This window comes from Rhinoderma darwinii (genome assembly GCF_050947455.1).
Source record: "Rhinoderma darwinii isolate aRhiDar2 chromosome 5 unlocalized genomic scaffold, aRhiDar2.hap1 SUPER_5_unloc_42, whole genome shotgun sequence".
Classification (NCBI taxonomy): Eukaryota; Metazoa; Chordata; class Amphibia; order Anura; family Rhinodermatidae; genus Rhinoderma; species Rhinoderma darwinii.
The window spans coordinates 533,885-555,996 of record NW_027461801.1 but is presented as its reverse complement, the minus strand read 5'-3'; the positions used below and the strand labels follow the sequence as shown (position 1 = coordinate 555,996).

Here is a 22,112-nt window from a genome sequence, read left to right as displayed (position 1 = left end):
CCATCACATCCATCTAGTGTACACAGGTAGGTCCATTGTGGCGGGCAGGCGAGCGGGCGGGCTGCTTTATTGGCTGTTTGCTGTTCCCCTACTCCACTCCACTATTTGACTGTTGTGCTGCATCAATCAATCAATCAATCAATCAATCAATCAATCAATCAATCAATCAATCAATCAGTGGCTGGCTCAGGTGCAGCTCTTTAACTTACCTAAAAGGGAGGGCGGAGAGAAGACAAGGAAGGTGAATGAGGTGTTCCAATGTGAAATGCCGGAAACACAGAAACACAGACGACACACAACAAGAGGTGGCAATCTATTCATTAATTGCATTTAATCAATGAGCTCATTATCACTCATGCATTGTCCAACAGGTGTTGAAATAATGGGATTAAAAGGGGAGATCCCTTCAGAAAGACAGAAACAATAGCAAAGACAAAAAACACTTTTGGAATCTGCTTTTAGTCAACACATAAGGAAAGGGTGCACCGGTCCTGGAAATACTGCAATACCAGGTCAATGCGTGGAGTGGACAGAGCAAGCTCTATTTCCATCTCCCTGTTCTAAAAATCCATTTAATATATGGTCCCCAGATAGGGGACGTATCAGATATTAAACTGATAAGAACAGATACTACACTTGATCTTAGCCAAAAGGCCGAGAAGCGATAACCCGAACGGGCCGCGCGTTGCCCGAGCCTGCCCGATACTGCTGTTCAGCCCTTGCAGCGATTCAGCCTACTTCTAGGCAATTCCATGGGGCCCTGCAGGCTCACACACTCACAGCTACACGGGAGGTGAATAAAGGCCGGAGAGGAAGCCAGACAGGATTTGCTTCTTTTGCTTGCACCACAATGCAGTGCTGAAAGAGGAGGAATCTACATAAAAACGCCTTCCTGGCAACGCCCAAATGCCCTGCTGCCATGCAGATAAACACTGGCAGCGGCAGCAAGTGCATGCCCACAGCCACCCCTTGTTCCTTCACACCTTGTATCAGCTGTAATCCAGTCCAGTCCAGTGCTGCCTGCTGAGCAGCACTGACCAACACTGCCTGGGCCCAGGCTTTTATCTCTGAGGCCCCATTATGATGTCAGAAAGCTGGCTCTGGAATCCTGAGGGCTCCACTATGACACGTGCAAAGTTCCGTCTGAACTTTATATAAGACGGTGAGGCTCAGTCAGTCACTCAGTGTTGCCTGAGAGGGCAACACTGCAACAGCCGGCCGCCAGGCTGTCTTTTTTTTGCACAGCTAGTTGCCTCCAGGAGGCCACAAGAGGGAGACAAGGGACTGCAAAATGGAAAATAGGCATCCACCAACTTTACAGACAACTTCTCCTTGCTCCTACAACCTCCATCCTTGCACAGTTTGTTATTCTTCTAGGTAACATAGTAACAAATCCAAATTGCTGCTCTCTTTGTAGGCAAGCAAGGCTTTGTTGCAACTGCAATTCTTACTTCTTCTTGAAATGTAGGGACGACAGTACATTCCATCACATCCATCTAGTGTACACAGGTAGGTCCATTGTGGCGGGCAGGCGAGCGGGCGGGCTGCTTTATTGGCTGTTTGCTGTTCCCCTACTCCACTCCACTATTTGACTGTTGTGCTGCAATCAATCAATCAATCAATCAATCAATCAATCAGTGGCTGGCTCAGGTGCAGCTCTTTAACTTACCTAAAAGGGAGGGCGGAGAGAAGACAAGGAAGGTGAATGAGGTGTTCCAATGTGAAATGCCGGAAACACAGAAACACAGACGACACACAACAAGAGGTGGCAATCTATTCATTAATTGCATTTAATCAATGAGCTCATTATCACTCATGCATTGTCCAACAGGTGTTGAAATAATGGGATTAAAAGGGGAGATCCCTTCAGAAAGACAGAAACAATAGCAAAGACAAAAAACACTTTTGGAATCTGCTTTTAGTCAACACATAAGGAAAGGGTGCACCGGTCCTGGAAATACTGCAATACCAGGTCAATGCGTGGAGTGGACAGAGCAAGCTCTATTTCCATCTCCCTGTTCTAAAAATCCATTTAATATATGGTCCCCAGATAGGGGACGTATCAGATATTAAACTGATAAGAACAGATACTACACTTGATCTTAGCCAAAAGGCCGAGAAGCGATAACCCGAACGGGCCGCGCGTTGCCCGAGCCTGCCCGATACTGCTGTTCAGCCCTTGCAGCGATTCAGCCTACTTCTAGGCAATTCCATGGGGCCCTGCAGGCTCACACACTCACAGCTACACGGGAGGTGAATAAAGGCCGGAGAGGAAGCCAGACAGGATTTGCTTCTTTTGCTTGCACCACAATGCAGTGCTGAAAGAGGAGGAATCTACATAAAAACGCCTTCCTGGCAACGCCCAAATGCCCTGCTACCATGCAGATAAACACTGGCAGCGGCAGCAAGTGCATGCCCACAGCCACCCCTTGTTCCTTCACACCTTGTATCAGCTGTAATCCAGTCCAGTCCAGTGCTGCCTGCTGAGCAGCACTGACCAACACTGCCTGGGCCCAGGCTTTTATCTCTGAGGCCCCATTATGATGTCAGAAAGCTGGCTCTGGAATCCTGAGGGCTCCACTATGACACGTGCAAAGTTCTGTCTGAACTTTATATAAGACGGTGAGGCTCAGTCAGTCACTCAGTGTTGCCTGAGAGGGCAACACTGCAACAGCCGGCCTCCAGGCTGTCTTTTTTTTGCACAGCTAGTTGCCTCCAGGAGGCCACAAGAGGGAGACAAGGGACTGCAAAATGGAAAATAGGCATCCACCAACTTTACAGACAACTTCTCCTTACTCCTACAACCTCCATCCTTGCACAGTTTGTTATTCTTCTAGGTAACATAGTAACAAATCCAAATTGCTGCTCTCTTTGTAGGCAAGCAAGGCTTTGTTGCAACTGCAATTCTTACTTCTTCTTGAAATGTAGGGACGACAGTACATTCCATCACATCCATCTAGTGTACACAGGTAGGTCCATTGTGGCGGGCAGGCGAGCGGGCAGGCTGCTTTATTGGCTGTTTGCTGTTCCCCTACTCCACTCCACTATTTGACTGTTGTGCTGCATCAATCAATCAATCAATCAATCAATCAATCAATCAATCAATCAATCAATCAATCAGTGGCTGGCTCAGGTGCAGCTCTTTAACTTACCTAAAAGGGAGGGCGGAGAGAAGACAAGGAAGGTGAATGAGGTGTTCCAATGTGAAATGCCGGAAACACAGAAACACAGACGACACACAACAAGAGGTGGCAATCTATTCATTAATTTCATTTAATCAATGAGCTCATTATCACTCATGCATTGTCCAACAGGTGTTGAAATAATGGGATTAAAAGGGGAGATCCCTTCAGAAAGACAGAAACAATAGCAAAGACAAAAAACACTTTTGGAATCTGCTTTTAGTCAACACATAAGGAAAGGGTGCACCGGTCCTGGAAATACTGCAATACCAGGTCAATGCGTGGAGTGGACAGAGCAAGCTCTATTTCCATCTCCCTGTTCTAAAAATCCATTTAATATATGGTCCCCAGATAGGGGACGTATCAGATATTAAACTGATAAGAACAGATACTACACTTGATCTTAGCCAAAAGGCCGAGAAGCGATAACCCGAACGGGCCGCGCGTTGCCCGAGCCTGCCCGATACTGCTGTTCAGCCCTTGCAGCGATTCAGCCTACTTCTAGGCAATTCCATGGGGCCCTGCAGGCTCACACACTCACAGCTACACGGGAGGTGAATAAAGGCCGGAGAGGAAGCCAGACAGGATTTGCTTCTTTTGCTTGCACCACAATGCAGTGCTGAAAGAGGAGGAATCTACATAAAAACGCCTTCCTGGCAACGCCCAAATGCCCTGCTGCCATGCAGATAAACACTGGCAGCGGCAGCAAGTGCATGCCCACAGCCACCCCTTGTTCCTTCACACCTTGTATCAGCTGTAATCCAGTCCAGTCCAGTGCTGCCTGCTGAGCAGCACTGACCAACACTGCCTGGGCCCAGGCTTTTATCTCTGAGGCCCCATTATGATGTCAGAAAGCTGGCTCTGGAATCCTGAGGGCTCCACTATGACACGTGCAAAGTTCCGTCTGAACTTTATATAAGACGGTGAGGCTCAGTCAGTCACTCAGTGTTGCCTGAGAGGGCAACACTGCAACAGCCGGCCGCCAGGCTGTCTTTTTTTTGCACAGCTAGTTGCCTCCAGGAGGCCACAAGAGGGAGACAAGGGACTGCAAAATGGAAAATAGGCATCCACCAACTTTACAGACAACTTCTCCTTGCTCCTACAACCTCCATCCTTGCACAGTTTGTTATTCTTCTAGGTAACATAGTAACAAATCCAAATTGCTGCTCTCTTTGTAGGCAAGCAAGGCTTTGTTGCAACTGCAATTCTTACTTCTTCTTGAAATGTAGGGACGACAGTACATTCCATCACATCCATCTAGTGTACACAGGTAGGTCCATTGTGGCGGGCAGGCGAGCGGGCGGGCTGCTTTATTGGCTGTTTGCTGTTCCCCTACTCCACTCCACTATTTGACTGTTGTGCTGCATCAATCAATCAATCAATCAATCAATCAATCAATCAATCAATCAATCAGTGGCTGGCTCAGGTGCAGCTCTTTAACTTACCTAAAAGGGAGGGCGGAGAGAAGACAAGGAAGGTGAATGAGGTGTTCCAATGTGAAATGCCGGAAACACAGAAACACAGACGACACACAACAAGAGGTGGCAATCTATTCATTAATTTCATTTAATCAATGAGCTCATTATCACTCATGCATTGTCCAACAGGTGTTGAAATAATGGGATTAAAAGGGGAGATCCCTTCAGAAAGACAGAAACAATAGCAAAGACAAAAAACACTTTTGGAATCTGCTTTTAGTCAACACATAAGGAAAGGGTGCACCGGTCCTGGAAATACTGCAATACCAGGTCAATGCGTGGAGTGGACAGAGCAAGCTCTATTTCCATCTCCCTGTTCTAAAAATCCATTTAATATATGGTCCCCAGATAGGGGACGTATCAGATATTAAACTGATAAGAACAGATACTACACTTGATCTTAGCCAAAAGGCCGAGAAGCGATAACCCGAACGGGCCGCGCGTTGCCCGAGCCTGCCCGATACTGCTGTTCAGCCCTTGCAGCGATTCAGCCTACTTCTAGGCAATTCCATGGGGCCCTGCAGGCTCACACACTCACAGCTACACGGGAGGTGAATAAAGGCCGGAGAGGAAGCCAGACAGGATTTGCTTCTTTTGCTTGCACCACAATGCAGTGCTGAAAGAGGAGGAATCTACATAAAAACGCCTTCCTGGCAACGCCCAAATGCCCTGCTGCCATGCAGATAAACACTGGCAGCGGCAGCAAGTGCATGCCCACAGCCACCCCTTGTTCCTTCACACCTTGTATCAGCTGTAATCCAGTCCAGTCCAGTGCTGCCTGCTGAGCAGCACTGACCAACACTGCCTGGGCCCAGGCTTTTATCTCTGAGGCCCCATTATGATGTCAGAAAGCTGGCTCTGGAATCCTGAGGGCTCCACTATGACACGTGCAAAGTTCCGTCTGAACTTTATATAAGACGGTGAGGCTCAGTCAGTCACTCAGTGTTGCCTGAGAGGGCAACACTGCAACAGCCGGCCGCCAGGCTGTCTTTTTTTTGCACAGCTAGTTGCCTCCAGGAGGCCACAAGAGGGAGACAAGGGACTGCAAAATGGAAAATAGGCATCCACCAACTTTACAGACAACTTCTCCTTGCTCCTACAACCTCCATCCTTGCACAGTTTGTTATTCTTCTAGGTAACATAGTAACAAATCCAAATTGCTGCTCTCTTTGTAGGCAAGCAAGGCTTTGTTGCAACTGCAATTCTTACTTCTTCTTGAAATGTAGGGACGACAGTACATTCCATCACATCCATCTAGTGTACACAGGTAGGTCCATTGTGGCGGGCAGGCGAGCGGGCGGGCTGCTTTATTGGCTGTTTGCTGTTCCCCTACTCCACTCCACTATTTGACTGTTGTGCTGCATCAATCAATCAATCAATCAATCAATCAATCAATCAATCAATCAATCAGTGGCTGGCTCAGGTGCAGCTCTTTAACTTACCTAAAAGGGAGGGCGGAGAGAAGACAAGGAAGGTGAATGAGGTGTTCCAATGTGAAATGCCGGAAACACAGAAACAGAGACGACACACAACAAGAGGTGGCAATCTATTCATTAATTGCATTTAATCAATGAGCTCATTATCACTCATGCATTGTCCAACAGGTGTTGAAATAATGGGATTAAAAGGGGAGATCCCTTCAGAAAGACAGAAACAATAGCAAAGACAAAAAACACTTTTGGAATCTGCTTTTAGTCAACACATAAGGAAAGGGTGCACCGGTCCTGGAAATACTGCAATACCAGGTCAATGCGTGGAGTGGACAGAGCAAGCTCTATTTCCATCTCCCTGTTCTAAAAATCCATTTAATATATGGTCCCCAGATAGGGGACGTATCAGATATTAAACTGATAAGAACAGATACTACACTTGATCTTAGCCAAAAGGCCGAGAAGCGATAACCCGAACGGGCCGCGCGTTGCCCGAGCCTGCCCGATACTGCTGTTCAGCCCTTGCAGCGATTCAGCCTACTTCTAGGCAATTCCATGGGGCCCTGCAGGCTCACACACTCACAGCTACACGGGAGGTGAATAAAGGCCGGAGAGGAAGCCAGACAGGATTTGCTTCTTTTGCTTGCACCACAATGCAGTGCTGAAAGAGGAGGAATCTACATAAAAACGCCTTCCTGGCAACGCCCAAATGCCCTGCTGCCATGCAGATAAACACTGGCAGCGGCAGCAAGTGCATGCCCACAGCCACCCCTTGTTCCTTCACACCTTGTATCAGCTGTAATCCAGTCCAGTCCAGTGCTGCCTGCTGAGCAGCACTGACCAACACTGCCTGGGCCCAGGCTTTTATCTCTGAGGCCCCATTATGATGTCAGAAAGCTGGCTCTGGAATCCTGAGGGCTCCACTATGACACGTGCAAAGTTCCGTCTGAACTTTATATAAGACGGTGAGGCTCAGTCAGTCACTCAGTGTTGCCTGAGAGGGTAACACTGCAACAGCCGGCCGCCAGGCTGTCTTTTTTTTGCACAGCTAGTTGCCTCCAGGAGGCCACAAGAGGGAGACAAGGGACTGCAAAATGGAAAATAGGCATCCACCAACTTTACAGACAACTTCTCCTTGCTCCTACAACCTCCATCCTTGCACAGTTTGTTATTCTTCTAGGTAACATAGTAACAAATCCAAATTGCTGCTCTCTTTGTAGGCAAGCAAGGCTTTGTTGCAACTGCAATTCTTACTTCTTCTTGAAATGTAGGGACGACAGTACATTCCATCACATCCATCTAGTGTACACAGGTAGGTCCATTGTGGCGGGCAGGCGAGCGGGCGGGCTGCTTTATTGGCTGTTTGCTGTTCCCCTACTCCACTCCACTATTTGACTGTTGTGCTGCATCAATCAATCAATCAATCAATCAATCAATCAATCAATCAATCAATCAGTGGCTGGCTCAGGTGCAGCTCTTTAACTTACCTAAAAGGGAGGGCGGAGAGAAGACAAGGAAGGTGAATGAGGTGTTCCAATGTGAAATGCCGGAAACACAGAAACACAGACGACACACAACAAGAGGTGGCAATCTATTCATTAATTGCATTTAATCAATGAGCTCATTATCACTCATGCATTGTCCAACAGGTGTTGAAATAATGGGATTAAAAGGGGAGATCCCTTCAGAAAGACAGAAACAATAGCAAAGACAAAAAACACTTTTGGAATCTGCTTTTAGTCAACACATAAGGAAAGGGTGCACCGGTCCTGGAAATACTGCAATACCAGGTCAATGCGTGGAGTGGACAGAGCAAGCTCTATTTCCATCTCCCTGTTCTAAAAATCCATTTAATATATGGTCCCCAGATAGGGGACGTATCAGATATTAAACTGATAAGAACAGATACTACACTTGATCTTAGCCAAAAGGCCGAGAAGCGATAACCCGAACGGGCCGCGCGTTGCCCGAGCCTGCCCGATACTGCTGTTCAGCCCTTGCAGCGATTCAGCCTACTTCTAGGCAATTCCATGGGGCCCTGCAGGCTCACACACTCACAGCTACACGGGAGGTGAATAAAGGCCGGAGAGGAAGCCAGACAGGATTTGCTTCTTTTGCTTGCACCACAATGCAGTGCTGAAAGAGGAGGAATCTACATAAAAACGCCTTCCTGGCAACGCCCAAATGCCCTGCTGCCATGCAGATAAACACTGGCAGCGGCAGCAAGTGCATGCCCACAGCCACCCCTTGTTCCTTCACACCTTGTATCAGCTGTAATCCAGTCCAGTCCAGTGCTGCCTGCTGAGCAGCACTGACCAACACTGCCTGGGCCCAGGCTTTTATCTCTGAGGCCCCATTATGATGTCAGAAAGCTGGCTCTGGAATCCTGAGGGCTCCACTATGACACGTGCAAAGTTCCGTCTGAACTTTATATAAGACGGTGAGGCTCAGTCAGTCACTCAGTGTTGCCTGAGAGGGTAACACTGCAACAGCCGGCCGCCAGGCTGTCTTTTTTTTGCACAGCTAGTTGCCTCCAGGAGGCCACAAGAGGGAGACAAGGGACTGCAAAATGGAAAATAGGCATCCACCAACTTTACAGACAACTTCTCCTTGCTCCTACAACCTCCATCCTTGCACAGTTTGTTATTCTTCTAGGTAACATAGTAACAAATCCAAATTGCTGCTCTCTTTGTAGGCAAGCAAGGCTTTGTTGCAACTGCAATTCTTACTTCTTCTTGAAATGTAGGGACGACAGTACATTCCATCACATCCATCTAGTGTACACAGGTAGGTCCATTGTGGCGGGCAGGCGAGCGGGCGGGCTGCTTTATTGGCTGTTTGCTGTTCCCCTACTCCACTCCACTATTTGACTGTTGTGCTGCATCAATCAATCAATCAATCAATCAATCAATCAATCAATCAATCAATCAGTGGCTGGCTCAGGTGCAGCTCTTTAACTTACCTAAAAGGGAGGGCGGAGAGAAGACAAGGAAGGTGAATGAGGTGTTCCAATGTGAAATGCCGGAAACACAGAAACACAGACGACACACAACAAGAGGTGGCAATCTATTCATTAATTGCATTTAATCAATGAGCTCATTATCACTCATGCATTGTCCAACAGGTGTTGAAATAATGGGATTAAAAGGGGAGATCCCTTCAGAAAGACAGAAACAATAGCAAAGACAAAAAACACTTTTGGAATCTGCTTTTAGTCAACACATAAGGAAAGGGTGGGTGCACCGGTCCTGGAAATACTGCAATACCAGGTCAATGCGTGGAGTGGACAGAGCAAGCTCTATTTCCATCTCCCTGTTCTAAAAATCCATTTAATATATGGTCCCCAGATAGGGGACGTATCAGATATTAAACTGATAAGAACAGATACTACACTTGATCTTAGCCAAAATGCCGAGAAGCGATAACCCGAACGGGCCGCGCGTTGCCCGATCCTGCCCGATACTGCTGTTCAGCCCTTGCAGCGATTCAGCCTACTTCTAGGCAATTCCATGGGGCCCTGCAAGCTCACACACTCACAGCTACACGGGAGGTGAATAAAGGCCGGAGAGGAAGCCAGACAGGATTTGCTTCTTTTGCTTGCACCACAATGCAGTGCTGAAAGAGGAGGAATCTACATAAAAACGCCTTCCTGGCAACGCCCAAATGCCCTGCTGCCATGCAGATAAACACTGGCAGCGGCAGCAAGTGCATGCCCACAGCCACCCCTTGTTCCTTCACACCTTGTATCAGCTGTAATCCAGTCCAGTCCAGTGCTGCCTGCTGAGCAGCACTGACCAACACTGCCTGGGCCCAGGCTTTTATCTCTGAGGCCCCATTATGATGTCAGAAAGCTGGCTCTGGAATCCTGAGGGCTCCACTATGACACGTGCAAAGTTCCGTCTGAACTTTATATAAGACGGTGAGGCTCAGTCAGTCACTCAGTGTTGCCTGAGAGGGCAACACTGCAACAGCCGGCCGCCAGGCTGTCTTTTTTTTGCACAGCTAGTTGCCTCCAGGAGGCCACAAGAGGGAGACAAGGGACTGCAAAATGGAAAATAGGCATCCACCAACTTTACAGACAACTTCTCCTTGCTCCAACAACCTCCATCCTTGCACAGTTTGTTATTCTTCTAGGTAACATAGTAACAAATCCAAATTGCTGCTCTCTTTGTAGGCAAGCAAGGCTTTGTTGCAACTGCAATTCTTACTTCTTCTTGAAATGTAGGGACGACAGTACATTCCATCACATCCATCTAGTGTACACAGGTAGGTCCATTGTGGCGGGCAGGCGAGCGGGCGGGCTGCTTTATTGGCTGTTTGCTGTTCCCCTACTCCACTCCACTATTTGACTGTTGTGCTGCATCAATCAATCAATCAATCAATCAATCAATCAATCAATCAATCAATCAATCAATCAATCAAGTGGCTGGCTCAGGTGCAGCTCTTTAACTTACCTAAAAGGGAGGGCGGAGAGAAGACAAGGAAGGTGAATGAGGTGTTCCAATGTGAAATGCCGGAAACACAGAAACACAGACGACACACAACAAGAGGTGGCAATCTATTCATTAATTGCATTTAATCAATGAGCTCATTATCACTCATGCATTGTCCAACAGGTGTTGAAATAATGGGATTAAAAGGGGAGATCCCTTCAGAAAGACAGAAACAATAGCAAAGACAAAAAACACTTTTGGAATCTGCTTTTAGTCAACACATAAGGAAAGGGTGCACCGGTCCTGGAAATACTGCAATACCAGGTCAATGCGTGGAGTGGACAGAGCAAGCTCTATTTCCATCTCCCTGTTCTAAAAATCCATTTAATATATGGTCCCCAGATAGGGGACGTATCAGATATTAAACTGATAAGATCAGATACTACACTTGATCTTAGCCAAAAGGCCGAGAAGCGATAACCCGAACGGGCCGCGCGTTGCCCGAGCCTGCCCGATACTGCTATTCAGCCCTTGCAGCGATTCAGCCTACTTCTAGGCAATTCCATGGGGCCCTGCAGGCTCACACACTCACAGCTACACGGGAGGTGAATAAAGGCCGGAGAGGAAGCCAGACAGGATTTGCTTCTTTTGCTTGCACCACAATGCAGTGCTGAAAGAGGAGGAATCTACATAAAAACGCCTTCCTGGCAACGCCCAAATGCCCTGCTGCCATGCAGATAAACACTGGCAGCGGCAGCAAGTGCATGCCCACAGCCACCCCTTGTTCCTTCACACCTTGTATCAGCTGTAATCCAGTCCAGTCCAGTGCTGCCTGCTGAGCAGCACTGACCAACACTGCCTGGGCCCAGGCTTTTATCTCTGAGGCCCCATTATGATGTCAGAAAGCTGGCTCTGGAATCCTGAGGGCTCCACTATGACACGTGCAAAGTTCCGTCTGAACTTTATATAAGACGGTGAGGCTCAGTCAGTCACTCAGTGTTGCCTGAGAGGGCAACACTGCAACAGCCGGCCGCCAGGCTGTCTTTTTTTTGCACAGCTAGTTGCCTCCAGGAGGCCACAAGAGGGAGACAAGGGACTGCAAAATGGAAAATAGGCATCCACCAACTTTACAGACAACTTCTCCTTGCTCCTACAACCTCCATCCTTGCACAGTTTGTTATTCTTCTAGGTAACATAGTAACAAATCCAAATTGCTGCTCTCTTTGTAGGCAAGCAAGGCTTTGTTGCAACTGCAATTCTTACTTCTTCTTGAAATGTAGGGACGACAGTACATTCCATCACATCCATCTAGTGTACACAGGTAGGTCCATTGTGGCGGGCAGGCGAGCGGGCGGGCTGCTTTATTGGCTGTTTGCTGTTCCCCTACTCCACTCCACTATTTGACTGTTGTGCTGCATCAATCAATCAATCAATCAATCAATCAATCAATCAATCAATCAATCAGTGGCTGGCTCAGGTGCAGCTCTTTAACTTACCTAAAAGGGAGGGCGGAGAGAAGACAAGGAAGGTGAATGAGGTGTTCCAATGTGAAATGCCGGAAACACAGAAACACAGACGACACACAACAAGAGGTGGCAATCTATTCATTAATTGCATTTAATCAATGAGCTCATTATCACTCATGCATTGTCCAACAGGTGTTGAAATAATGGGATTAAAAGGGGAGATCCCTTCAGAAAGACAGAAACAATAGCAAAGACAAAAAACACTTTTGGAATCTGCTTTTAGTCAACACATAAGGAAAGGGTGCACCGGTCCTGGAAATACTGCAATACCAGGTCAATGCGTGGAGTGGACAGAGCAAGCTCTATTTCCATCTCCCTGTTCTAAAAATCCATTTAATATATGGTCCCCAGATAGGGGACGTATCAGATATTAAACTGATAAGAACAGATACTACACTTGATCTTAGCCAAAAGGCCGAGAAGCGATAACCCGAACGGGCCGCGCGTTGCCCGAGCCTGCCCGATACTGCTGTTCAGCCCTTGCAGCGATTCAGCCTACTTCTAGGCAATTCCATGGGGCCCTGCAGGCTCACACACTCACAGCTACACGGGAGGTGAATAAAGGCCGGAGAGGAAGCCAGACAGGATTTGCTTCTTTTGCTTGCACCACAATGCAGTGCTGAAAGAGGAGGAATCTACATAAAAACGCCTTCCTGGCAACGCCCAAATGCCCTGCTGCCATGCAGATAAACACTGGCAGCGGCAGCAAGTGCATGCCCACAGCCACCCCTTGTTCCTTCACACCTTGTATCAGCTGTAATCCAGTCCAGTCCAGTGCTGCCTGCTGAGCAGCACTGACCAACACTGCCTGGGCCCAGGCTTTTATCTCTGAGGCCCCATTATGATGTCAGAAAGCTGGCTCTGGAATCCTGAGGGCTCCACTATGACACGTGCAAAGTTCCGTCTGAACTTTATATAAGACGGTGAGGCTCAGTCAGTCACTCAGTGTTGCCTGAGAGGGCAACACTGCAACAGCCGGCCGCCAGGCTGTCTTTTTTTTGCACAGCTAGTTGCCTCCAGGAGGCCACAAGAGGGAGACAAGGGACTGCAAAATGGAAAATAGGCATCCACCAACTTTACAGACAACTTCTCCTTGCTCCTACAACCTCCATCCTTGCACAGTTTGTTATTCTTCTAGGTAACATAGTAACAAATCCAAATTGCTGCTCTCTTTGTAGGCAAGCAAGGCTTTGTTGCAACTGCAATTCTTACTTCTTCTTGAAATGTAGGGACGACAGTACATTCCATCACATCCATCTAGTGTACACAGGTAGGTCCATTGTGGCGGGCAGGCGAGCGGGCGGGCTGCTTTATTGGCTGTTTGCTGTTCCCCTACTCCACTCCACTATTTGACTGTTGTGCTGCATCAATCAATCAATCAATCAATCAATCAATCAATCAATCAATCAATCAATCAGTGGCTGGCTCAGGTGCAGCTCTTTAACTTACCTAAAAGGGAGGGCGGAGAGAAGACAAGGAAGGTGAATGAGGTGTTCCAATGTGAAATGCCGGAAACACAGAAACACAGACGACACACAACAAGAGGTGGCAATCTATTCATTAATTGCATTTAATCAATGAGCTCATTATCACTCATGCATTGTCCAACAGGTGTTGAAATAATGGGATTAAAAGGGGAGATCCCTTCAGAAAGACAGAAACAATAGCAAAGACAAAAAACACTTTTGGAATCTGCTTTTAGTCAACACATAAGGAAAGGGTGCACCGGTCCTGGAAATACTGCAATACCAGGTCAATGCGTGGAGTGGACAGAGCAAGCTCTATTTCCATCTCCCTGTTCTAAAAATCCATTTAATATATGGTCCCCAGATAGGGGACGTATCAGATATTAAACTGATAAGAACAGATACTACACTTGATCTTAGCCAAAAGGCCGAGAAGCGATAACCCGAACGGGCCGCGCGTTGCCCGAGCCTGCCCGATACTGCTGTTCAGCCCTTGCAGCGATTCAGCCTACTTCTAGGCAATTCCATGGGGCCCTGCAGGCTCACACACTCACAGCTACACGGGAGGTGAATAAAGGCCGGAGAGGAAGCCAGACAGGATTTGCTTCTTTTGCTTGCACCACAATGCAGTGCTGAAAGAGGAGGAATCTACATAAAAACGCCTTCCTGGCAACGCCCAAATGCCCTGCTGCCATGCAGATAAACACTGGCAGCGGCAGCAAGTGCATGCCCACAGCCACCCCTTGTTCCTTCACACCTTGTATCAGCTGTAATCCAGTCCAGTCCAGTGCTGCCTGCTGAGCAGCACTGACCAACACTGCCTGGGCCCAGGCTTTTATCTCTGAGGCCCCATTATGATGTCAGAAAGCTGGCTCTGGAATCCTGAGGGCTCCACTATGACACGTGCAAAGTTCCGTCTGAACTTTATATAAGACGGTGAGGCTCAGTCAGTCACTCAGTGTTGCCTGAGAGGGCAACACTGCAACAGCCGGCCGCCAGGCTGTCTTTTTTTTGCACAGCTAGTTGCCTCCAGGAGGCCACAAGAGGGAGACAAGGGACTGCAAAATGGAAAATAGGCATCCACCAACTTTACAGACAACTTCTCCTTGCTCCTACAACCTCCATCCTTGCACAGTTTGTTATTCTTCTAGGTAACATAGTAACAAATCCAAATTGCTGCTCTCTTTGTAGGCAAGCAAGGCTTTGTTGCAACTGCAATTCTTACTTCTTCTTGAAATGTAGGGACGACAGTACATTCCATCACATCCATCTAGTGTACACAGGTAGGTCCATTGTGGCGGGCAGGCGAGCGGGCGGGCTGCTTTATTGGCTGTTTGCTGTTCCCCTACTCCACTCCACTATTTGACTGTTGTGCTGCATCAATCAATCAATCAATCAATCAATCAATCAATCAATCAATCAATCAATCAATCAATCAGTGGCTGGCTCAGGTGCAGCTCTTTAACTTACCTAAAAGGGAGGGCGGAGAGAAGACAAGGAAGGTGAATGAGGTGTTCCAATGTGAAATGCCGGAAACACAGAAACACAGACGACACACAACAAGAGGTGGCAATCTATTCATTAATTGCATTTAATCAATGAGCTCATTATCACTCATGCATTGTCCAACAGGTGTTGAAATAATGGGATTAAAAGGGGAGATCCCTTCAGAAAGACAGAAACAATAGCAAAGACAAAAAACACTTTTGGAATCTGCTTTTAGTCAACACATAAGGAAAGGGTGCACCGGTCCTGGAAATACTGCAATACCAGGTCAATGCGTGGAGTGGACAGAGCAAGCTCTATTTCCATCTCCCTGTTCTAAAAATCCATTTAATATATGGTCCCCAGATAGGGGACGTATCAGATATTAAACTGATAAGAACAGATACTACACTTGATCTTAGCCAAAAGGCCGAGAAGCGATAACCCGAACGGGCCGCGCGTTGCCCGAGCCTGCCCGATACTGCTGTTCAGCCCTTGCAGCGATTCAGCCTACTTCTAGGCAATTCCATGGGGCCCTGCAGGCTCACACACTCACAGCTACACGGGAGGTGAATAAAGGCCGGAGAGGAAGCCAGACAGGATTTGCTTCTTTTGCTTGCACCACAATGCAGTGCTGAAAGAGGAGGAATCTACATAAAAACGCCTTCCTGGCAACGCCCAAATGCCCTGCTGCCATGCAGATAAACACTGGCAGCGGCAGCAAGTGCATGCCCACAGCCACCCCTTGTTCCTTCACACCTTGTATCAGCTGTAATCCAGTCCAGTCCAGTGCTGCCTGCTGAGCAGCACTGACCAACACTGCCTGGGCCCAGGCTTTTATCTCTGAGGCCCCATTATGATGTCAGAAAGCTGGCTCTGGAATCCTGAGGGCTCCACTATGACACGTGCAAAGTTCCGTCTGAACTTTATATAAGACGGTGAGGCTCAGTCAGTCACTCAGTGTTGCCTGAGAGGGCAACACTGCAACAGCCGGCCGCCAGGCTGTCTTTTTTTTGCACAGCTAGTTGCCTCCAGGAGGCCACAAGAGGGAGACAAGGGACTGCAAAATGGAAAATAGGCATCCACCAACTTTACAGACAACTTCTCCTTGCTCCTACAACCTCCATCCTTGCACAGTTTGTTATTCTTCTAGGTAACATAGTAACAAATCCAAATTGCTGCTCTCTTTGTAGGCAAGCAAGGCTTTGTTGCAACTGCAATTCTTACTTCTTCTTGAAATGTAGGGACGACAGTACATTCCATCACATCCATCTAGTGTACACAGGTAGGTCCATTGTGGCGGGCAGGCGAGCGGGCGGGCTGCTTTATTGGCTGTTTGCTGTTCCCCTACTCCACTCCACTATTTGACTGTTGTGCTGCATCAATCAATCAATCAATCAATCAATCAATCAATCAATCAATCAATCAATCAGTGGCTGGCTCAGGTGCAGCTCTTTAACTTACCTAAAAGGGAGGGCGGAGAGAAGACAAGGAAGGTGAATGAGGTGTTCCAATGTGAAATGCCGGAAACACAGAAACACAGACGACACACAACAAGAGGTGGCAATCTATTCATTAATTGCATTTAATCAATGAGCTCATTATCACTCATGCATTGTCCAACAGGTGTTGAAATAATGGGATTAAAAGGGGAGATCCCTTCAGAAAGACAGAAACAATAGCAAAGACAAAAAACACTTTTGGAATCTGCTTTTAGTCAACACATAAGGAAAGGGTGCACCGGTCCTGGAAATACTGCAATACCAGGTCAATGCGTGGAGTGGACAGAGCAAGCTCTATTTCCATCTCCCTGTTCTAAAAATCCATTTAATATATGGTCCCCAGATAGGGGACGTATCAGATATTAAACTGATAAGAACAGATACTACACTTGATCTTAGCCAAAAGGCCGAGAAGCGATAACCCGAACGGGCCGCGCGTTGCCCGAGCCTGCCCGATACTGCTGTTCAGCCCTTGCAGCGATTCAGCCTACTTCTAGGCAATTCCATGGGGCCCTGCAGGCTCACACACTCACAGCTACACGGGAGGTGAATAAAGGCCGGAGAGGAAGCCAGACAGGATTTGCTTCTTTTGCTTGCACCACAATGCAGTGCTGAAAGAGGAGGAATCTACATAAAAACGCCTTCCTGGCAACGCCCAAATGCCCTGCTGCCATGCAGATAAACACTGGCAGCGGCAGCAAGTGCATGCCCACAGCCACCCCTTGTTCCTTCACACCTTGTATCAGCTGTAATCCAGTCCAGTCCAGTGCTGCCTGCTGAGCAGCACTGACCAACACTGCCTGGGCCCAGGCTTTTATCTCTGAGGCCCCATTATGATGTCAGAAAGCTGGCTCTGGAATCCTGAGGGCTCCACTATGACACGTGCAAAGTTCCGTCTGAACTTTATATAAGACGGTGAGGCTCAGTCAGTCACTCAGTGTTGCCTGAGAGGGCAACACTGCAACAGCCGGCCGCCAGGCTGTCTTTTTTTTGCACAGCTAGTTGCCTCCAGGAGGCCACAAGAGGGAGACAAGGGACTGCAAAATGGAAAATAGGCATCCACCAACTTTACAGACAACTTCTCCTTGCTCCTACAACCTCCATCCTTGCACAGTTTGTTATTCTTCTAGGTAACATAGTAACAAATCCAAATTGCTGCTCTCTTTGTAGGCAAGCAAGGCTTTGTTGCAACTGCAATTCTTACTTCTTCTTGAAATGTAGGGACGACAGTACATTCCATCACATCCATCTAGTGTACACAGGTAGGTCCATTGTGGCGGGCAGGCGAGCGGGCGGGCTGCTTTATTGGCTGTTTGCTGTTCCCCTACTCCACTCCACTATTTGACTGTTGTGCTGCATCAATCAATCAATCAATCAATCAATCAATCAATCAATCAATCAATCAATCAATCAATCAGTGGCTGGCTCAGGTGCAGCTCTTTAACTTACCTAAAAGGGAGGGCGGAGAGAAGACAAGGAAGGTGAATGAGGTGTTCCAATGTGAAATGCCGGAAACACAGAAACACAGACGACACACAACAAGAGGTGGCAATCTATTCATTAATTGCATTTAATCAATGAGCTCATTATCACTCATGCATTGTCCAACAGGTGTTGAAATAATGGGATTAAAAGGGGAGATCCCTTCAGAAAGACAGAAACAATAGCAAAGACAAAAAACACTTTTGGAATCTGCTTTTAGTCAACACATAAGGAAAGGGTGCACCGGTCCTGGAAATACTGCAATACCAGGTCAATGCGTGGAGTGGACAGAGCAAGCTCTATTTCCATCTCCCTGTTCTAAAAATCCATTTAATATATGGTCCCCAGATAGGGGACGTATCAGATATTAAACTGATAAAAACAGATACTACACTTGATCTTAGCCAAAAGGCCGAGAAGCGATAACCCGAACGGGCCGCGCGTTGCCCGAGCCTGCCCGATACTGCTGTTCAGCACTTGCAGCGATTCAGCCTACTTCTAGGCAATTCCATGGGGCCCTGCAGGCTCACACACTCACAGCTACACGGGAGGTGAATAAAGGCCGGAGAGGAAGCCAGACAGGATTTGCTTCTTTTGCTTGCACCACAATGCAGTGCTGAAAGAGGAGGAATCTACATAAAAACGCCTTCCTGGCAACGCCCAAATGCCCTGCTGCCATGCAGATAAACACTGGCAGCGGCAGCAAGTGCATGCCCACAGCCACCCCTTGTTCCTTCACACACCTTGTATCAGCTGTAATCCAGTCCAGTCCAGTGCTGCCTGCTGAGCAGCACTGACCAACACTGCCTGGGCCCAGGCTTTTATCTCTGAGGCCCCATTATGATGTCAGAAAGCTGGCTCTGGAATCCTGAGGGCTCCACTATGACACGTGCAAAGTTCCGTCTGAACTTTATATAAGACGGTGAGGCTCAGTCAGTCACTCAGTGTTGCCTGAGAGGGCAACACTGCAACAGCCGGCCGCCAGGCTGTCTTTTTTTTGCACAGCTAGTTGCCTCCAGGAGGCCACAAGAGGGAGACAAGGGACTGCAAAATGGAAAATAGGCATCCACCAACTTTACAGACAACTTCTCCTTGCTCCTACAACCTCCATCCTTGCACAGTTTGTTATTCTTCTAGGTAACATAGTAACAAATCCAAATTGCTGCTCTCTTTGTAGGCAAGCAAGGCTTTGTTGCAACTGCAATTCTTACTTCTTCTTGAAATGTAGGGACGACAGTACATTCCATCACATCCATCTAGTGTACACAGGTAGGTCCATTGTGGCGGGCAGGCGAGCGGGCGGGCTGCTTTATTGGCTGTTTGCTGTTCCCCTACTCCACTCCACTATTTGACTGTTGTGCTGCATCAATCAATCAATCAATCAATCAATCAATCAATCAATCAATCAATCAGTGGCTGGCTCAGGTGCAGCTCTTTAACTTACCTAAAAGGGAGGGCGGAGAGAAGACAAGGAAGGTGAATGAGGTGTTCCAATGTGAAATGCCGGAAACACAGAAACACAGACGACACACAACAAGAGGTGGCAATCTATTCATTAATTGCATTTAATCAATGAGCTCATTATCACTCATGCATTGTCCAACAGGTGTTGAAATAATGGGATTAAAAGGGGAGATCCCTTCAGAAAGACAGAAACAATAGCAAAGACAAAAAACACTTTTGGAATCTGCTTTTAGTCAACACATAAGGAAAGGGTGCACCGGTCCTGGAAATACTGCAATACCAGGTCAATGCGTGGAGTGGACAGAGCAAGCTCTATTTCCATCTCCCTGTTCTAAAAATCCATTTAATATATGGTCCCCAGATAGGGGACGTATCAGATATTAAACTGATAAGAACAGATACTACACTTGATCTTAGCCAAAAGGCCGAGAAGCGATAACCCGAACGGGCCGCGCGTTGCCCGAGCCTGCCCGATACTGCTGTTCAGCCCTTGCAGCGATTCAGCCTACTTCTAGGCAATTGCATGGGGCCCTGCAGGCTCACACACTCACAGCTACACGGGAGGTGAATAAAGGCCGGAGAGGAAGCCAGACAGGATTTGCTTCTTTTGCTTGCACCACAATGCAGTGCTGAAAGAGGAGGAATCTACATAAAAACGCCTTCCTGGCAACGCCCAAATGCCCTGCTGCCATGCAGATAAACACTGGCAGCGGCAGCAAGTGCATGCCCACAGCCACCCCTTGTTCCTTCACACCTTGTATCAGCTGTAATCCAGTCCAGTCCAGTGCTGCCTGCTGAGCAGCACTGACCAACACTGCCTGGGCCCAGGCTTTTATCTCTGAGGCCCCATTATGATGTCAGAAAGCTGGCTCTGGAATCCTGAGGGCTCCACTATGACACGTGCAAAGTTCCGTCTGAACTTTATATAAGACGGTGAGGCTCAGTCAGTCACTCAGTGTTGCCTGAGAGGGCAACACTGCAACAGCCGGCCGCCAGGCTGTCTTTTTTTTGCACAGCTAGTTGCCTCCAGGAGGCCACAAGAGGGAGACAAGGGACTGCAAAATGGAAAATAGGCATCCACCAACTTTACAGACAACTTCTCCTTGCTCCTACAACCTCCATCCTTGCACAGTTTGTTATTCTTCTAGGTAACATAGTAACAAATCCAAATTGCTGCTCTCTTTGTAGGCAAGCAAGGCTTTGTTGCAACTGCAATTCTTACTTCTTCTTGAAATGTAGGGACGACAGTACATTCCATCACATCCATCTAGTGTACACAGGTAGGTCCATTGTGGCGGGCAGGCGAGCGGGCGGGCTGCTTTATTGGCTGTTTGCTGTTCCCCTACTCCACTCCACTATTTGACTGTTGTGCTGCATCAATCAATCAATCAATCAATCAATCAATCAATCAATCAATCAATCAATCAATCAGTGGCTGGCTCAGGTGCAGCTCTTTAACTTACCTAAAAGGGAGGGCGGAGAGAAGACAAGGAAGGTGAATGAGGTGTTCCAATGTGAAATGCCGGAAACACAGAAACACAGACGACACACAACAAGAGGTGGCAATCTATTCATTAATTGCATTTAATCAATGAGCTCATTATCACTCATGCATTGTCCAACAGGTGTTGAAATAATGGGATTAAAAGGGGAGATCCCTTCAGAAAGACAGAAACAATAGCAAAGACAAAAAACACTTTTGGAATCTGCTTTTAGTCAACACATAAGGAAAGGGTGCACCGGTCCTGGAAATACTGCAATACCAGGTCAATGCGTGGAGTGGACAGAGCAAGCTCTATTTCCATCTCCCTGTTCTAAAAATCCATTTAATATATGGTCCCCAGATAGGGGACGTATCAGATATTAAACTGATAAGAACAGATACTACACTTGATCTTAGCCAAAAGGCCGAGAAGCGATAACCCGAACGGGCCGCGCGTTGCCCGAGCCTGCCCGATACTGCTGTTCAGCCCTTGCAGCGATTCAGCCTACTTCTAGGCAATTCCATGGGGCCCTGCAGGCTCACACACTCACAGCTACACGGGAGGTGAATAAAGGCCGGAGAGGAAGCCAGACAGGATTTGCTTCTTTTGCTTGCACCACAATGCAGTGCTGAAAGAGGAGGAATCTACATAAAAACGCCTTCCTGGCAACGCCCAAATGCCCTGCTGCCATGCAGATAAACACTGGCAGCGGCAGCAAGTGCATGCCCACAGCCACCCCTTGTTCCTTCACACCTTGTATCAGCTGTAATCCAGTCCAGTCCAGTGCTGCCTGCTGAGCAGCACTGACCAACACTGCCTGGGCCCAGGCTTTTATCTCTGAGGCCCCATTATGATGTCAGAAAGCTGGCTCTGGAATCCTGAGGGCTCCACTATGACACGTGCAAAGTTCCGTCTGAACTTTATATAAGACGGTGAGGCTCAGTCAGTCACTCAGTGTTGCCTGAGAGGGCAACACTGCAACAGCCGGCCGCCAGGCTGTCTTTTTTTTGCACAGCTAGTTGCCTCCAGGAGGCCACAAGAGGGAGACAAGGGACTGCAAAATGGAAAATAGGCATCCACCAACTTTACAGACAACTTCTCCTTGCTCCTACAACCTCCATCCTTGCACAGTTTGTTATTCTTCTAGGTAACATAGTAACAAATCCAAATTGCTGCTCTC

At 47.8% G+C, this 22,112-nt stretch overlaps 15 non-coding genes across 15 annotated transcripts; all 15 read right to left on the bottom strand.

Moving 5' to 3' along the window:
• Positions 1 to 475: 475 nt before the first annotated feature.
• LOC142693292 (U2 spliceosomal RNA) lies at positions 476 to 666 on the bottom strand. Its single transcript, XR_012861649.1, has one exon. It is a non-coding gene; the product is annotated as a U2 spliceosomal RNA (small nuclear RNA).
• A 1,269-nt stretch (positions 667 to 1,935) lies between these two features.
• LOC142693291 (U2 spliceosomal RNA) lies at positions 1,936 to 2,126 on the bottom strand. The gene has a single exon (XR_012861648.1). It is a non-coding gene; the product is annotated as a U2 spliceosomal RNA (small nuclear RNA).
• A 1,292-nt stretch (positions 2,127 to 3,418) lies between these two features.
• On the bottom strand, positions 3,419 to 3,609 carry LOC142693289 (U2 spliceosomal RNA). The gene has a single exon (XR_012861647.1). It is a non-coding gene; the product is annotated as a U2 spliceosomal RNA (small nuclear RNA).
• A 1,284-nt stretch (positions 3,610 to 4,893) lies between these two features.
• LOC142693288 (U2 spliceosomal RNA) lies at positions 4,894 to 5,084 on the bottom strand. The gene has a single exon (XR_012861646.1). It is a non-coding gene; the product is annotated as a U2 spliceosomal RNA (small nuclear RNA).
• Positions 5,085 to 6,368: 1,284 nt separating this feature from the next.
• On the bottom strand, positions 6,369 to 6,559 carry LOC142693287 (U2 spliceosomal RNA). The gene has a single exon (XR_012861645.1). It is a non-coding gene; the product is annotated as a U2 spliceosomal RNA (small nuclear RNA).
• A 1,284-nt stretch (positions 6,560 to 7,843) lies between these two features.
• LOC142693286 (U2 spliceosomal RNA) lies at positions 7,844 to 8,034 on the bottom strand. The gene has a single exon (XR_012861644.1). It is a non-coding gene; the product is annotated as a U2 spliceosomal RNA (small nuclear RNA).
• A 1,288-nt stretch (positions 8,035 to 9,322) lies between these two features.
• Positions 9,323 to 9,513, bottom strand: LOC142693417 (U2 spliceosomal RNA). Its single transcript, XR_012861762.1, has one exon. It is a non-coding gene; the product is annotated as a U2 spliceosomal RNA (small nuclear RNA).
• A 1,297-nt stretch (positions 9,514 to 10,810) lies between these two features.
• LOC142693406 (U2 spliceosomal RNA) lies at positions 10,811 to 11,001 on the bottom strand. Its single transcript, XR_012861752.1, has one exon. It is a non-coding gene; the product is annotated as a U2 spliceosomal RNA (small nuclear RNA).
• A 1,284-nt stretch (positions 11,002 to 12,285) lies between these two features.
• Positions 12,286 to 12,476, bottom strand: LOC142693285 (U2 spliceosomal RNA). Its single transcript, XR_012861643.1, has one exon. It is a non-coding gene; the product is annotated as a U2 spliceosomal RNA (small nuclear RNA).
• A 1,288-nt stretch (positions 12,477 to 13,764) lies between these two features.
• On the bottom strand, positions 13,765 to 13,955 carry LOC142693284 (U2 spliceosomal RNA). The gene has a single exon (XR_012861642.1). It is a non-coding gene; the product is annotated as a U2 spliceosomal RNA (small nuclear RNA).
• A 1,296-nt stretch (positions 13,956 to 15,251) lies between these two features.
• LOC142693283 (U2 spliceosomal RNA) lies at positions 15,252 to 15,442 on the bottom strand. Its single transcript, XR_012861641.1, has one exon. It is a non-coding gene; the product is annotated as a U2 spliceosomal RNA (small nuclear RNA).
• Positions 15,443 to 16,730: 1,288 nt separating this feature from the next.
• On the bottom strand, positions 16,731 to 16,921 carry LOC142693282 (U2 spliceosomal RNA). Its single transcript, XR_012861640.1, has one exon. It is a non-coding gene; the product is annotated as a U2 spliceosomal RNA (small nuclear RNA).
• A 1,296-nt stretch (positions 16,922 to 18,217) lies between these two features.
• LOC142693399 (U2 spliceosomal RNA) lies at positions 18,218 to 18,408 on the bottom strand. Its single transcript, XR_012861746.1, has one exon. It is a non-coding gene; the product is annotated as a U2 spliceosomal RNA (small nuclear RNA).
• A 1,286-nt stretch (positions 18,409 to 19,694) lies between these two features.
• Positions 19,695 to 19,885, bottom strand: LOC142693280 (U2 spliceosomal RNA). Its single transcript, XR_012861638.1, has one exon. It is a non-coding gene; the product is annotated as a U2 spliceosomal RNA (small nuclear RNA).
• Positions 19,886 to 21,177: 1,292 nt separating this feature from the next.
• LOC142693278 (U2 spliceosomal RNA) lies at positions 21,178 to 21,368 on the bottom strand. The gene has a single exon (XR_012861637.1). It is a non-coding gene; the product is annotated as a U2 spliceosomal RNA (small nuclear RNA).
• Positions 21,369 to 22,112: the final 744 nt, after the last annotated feature.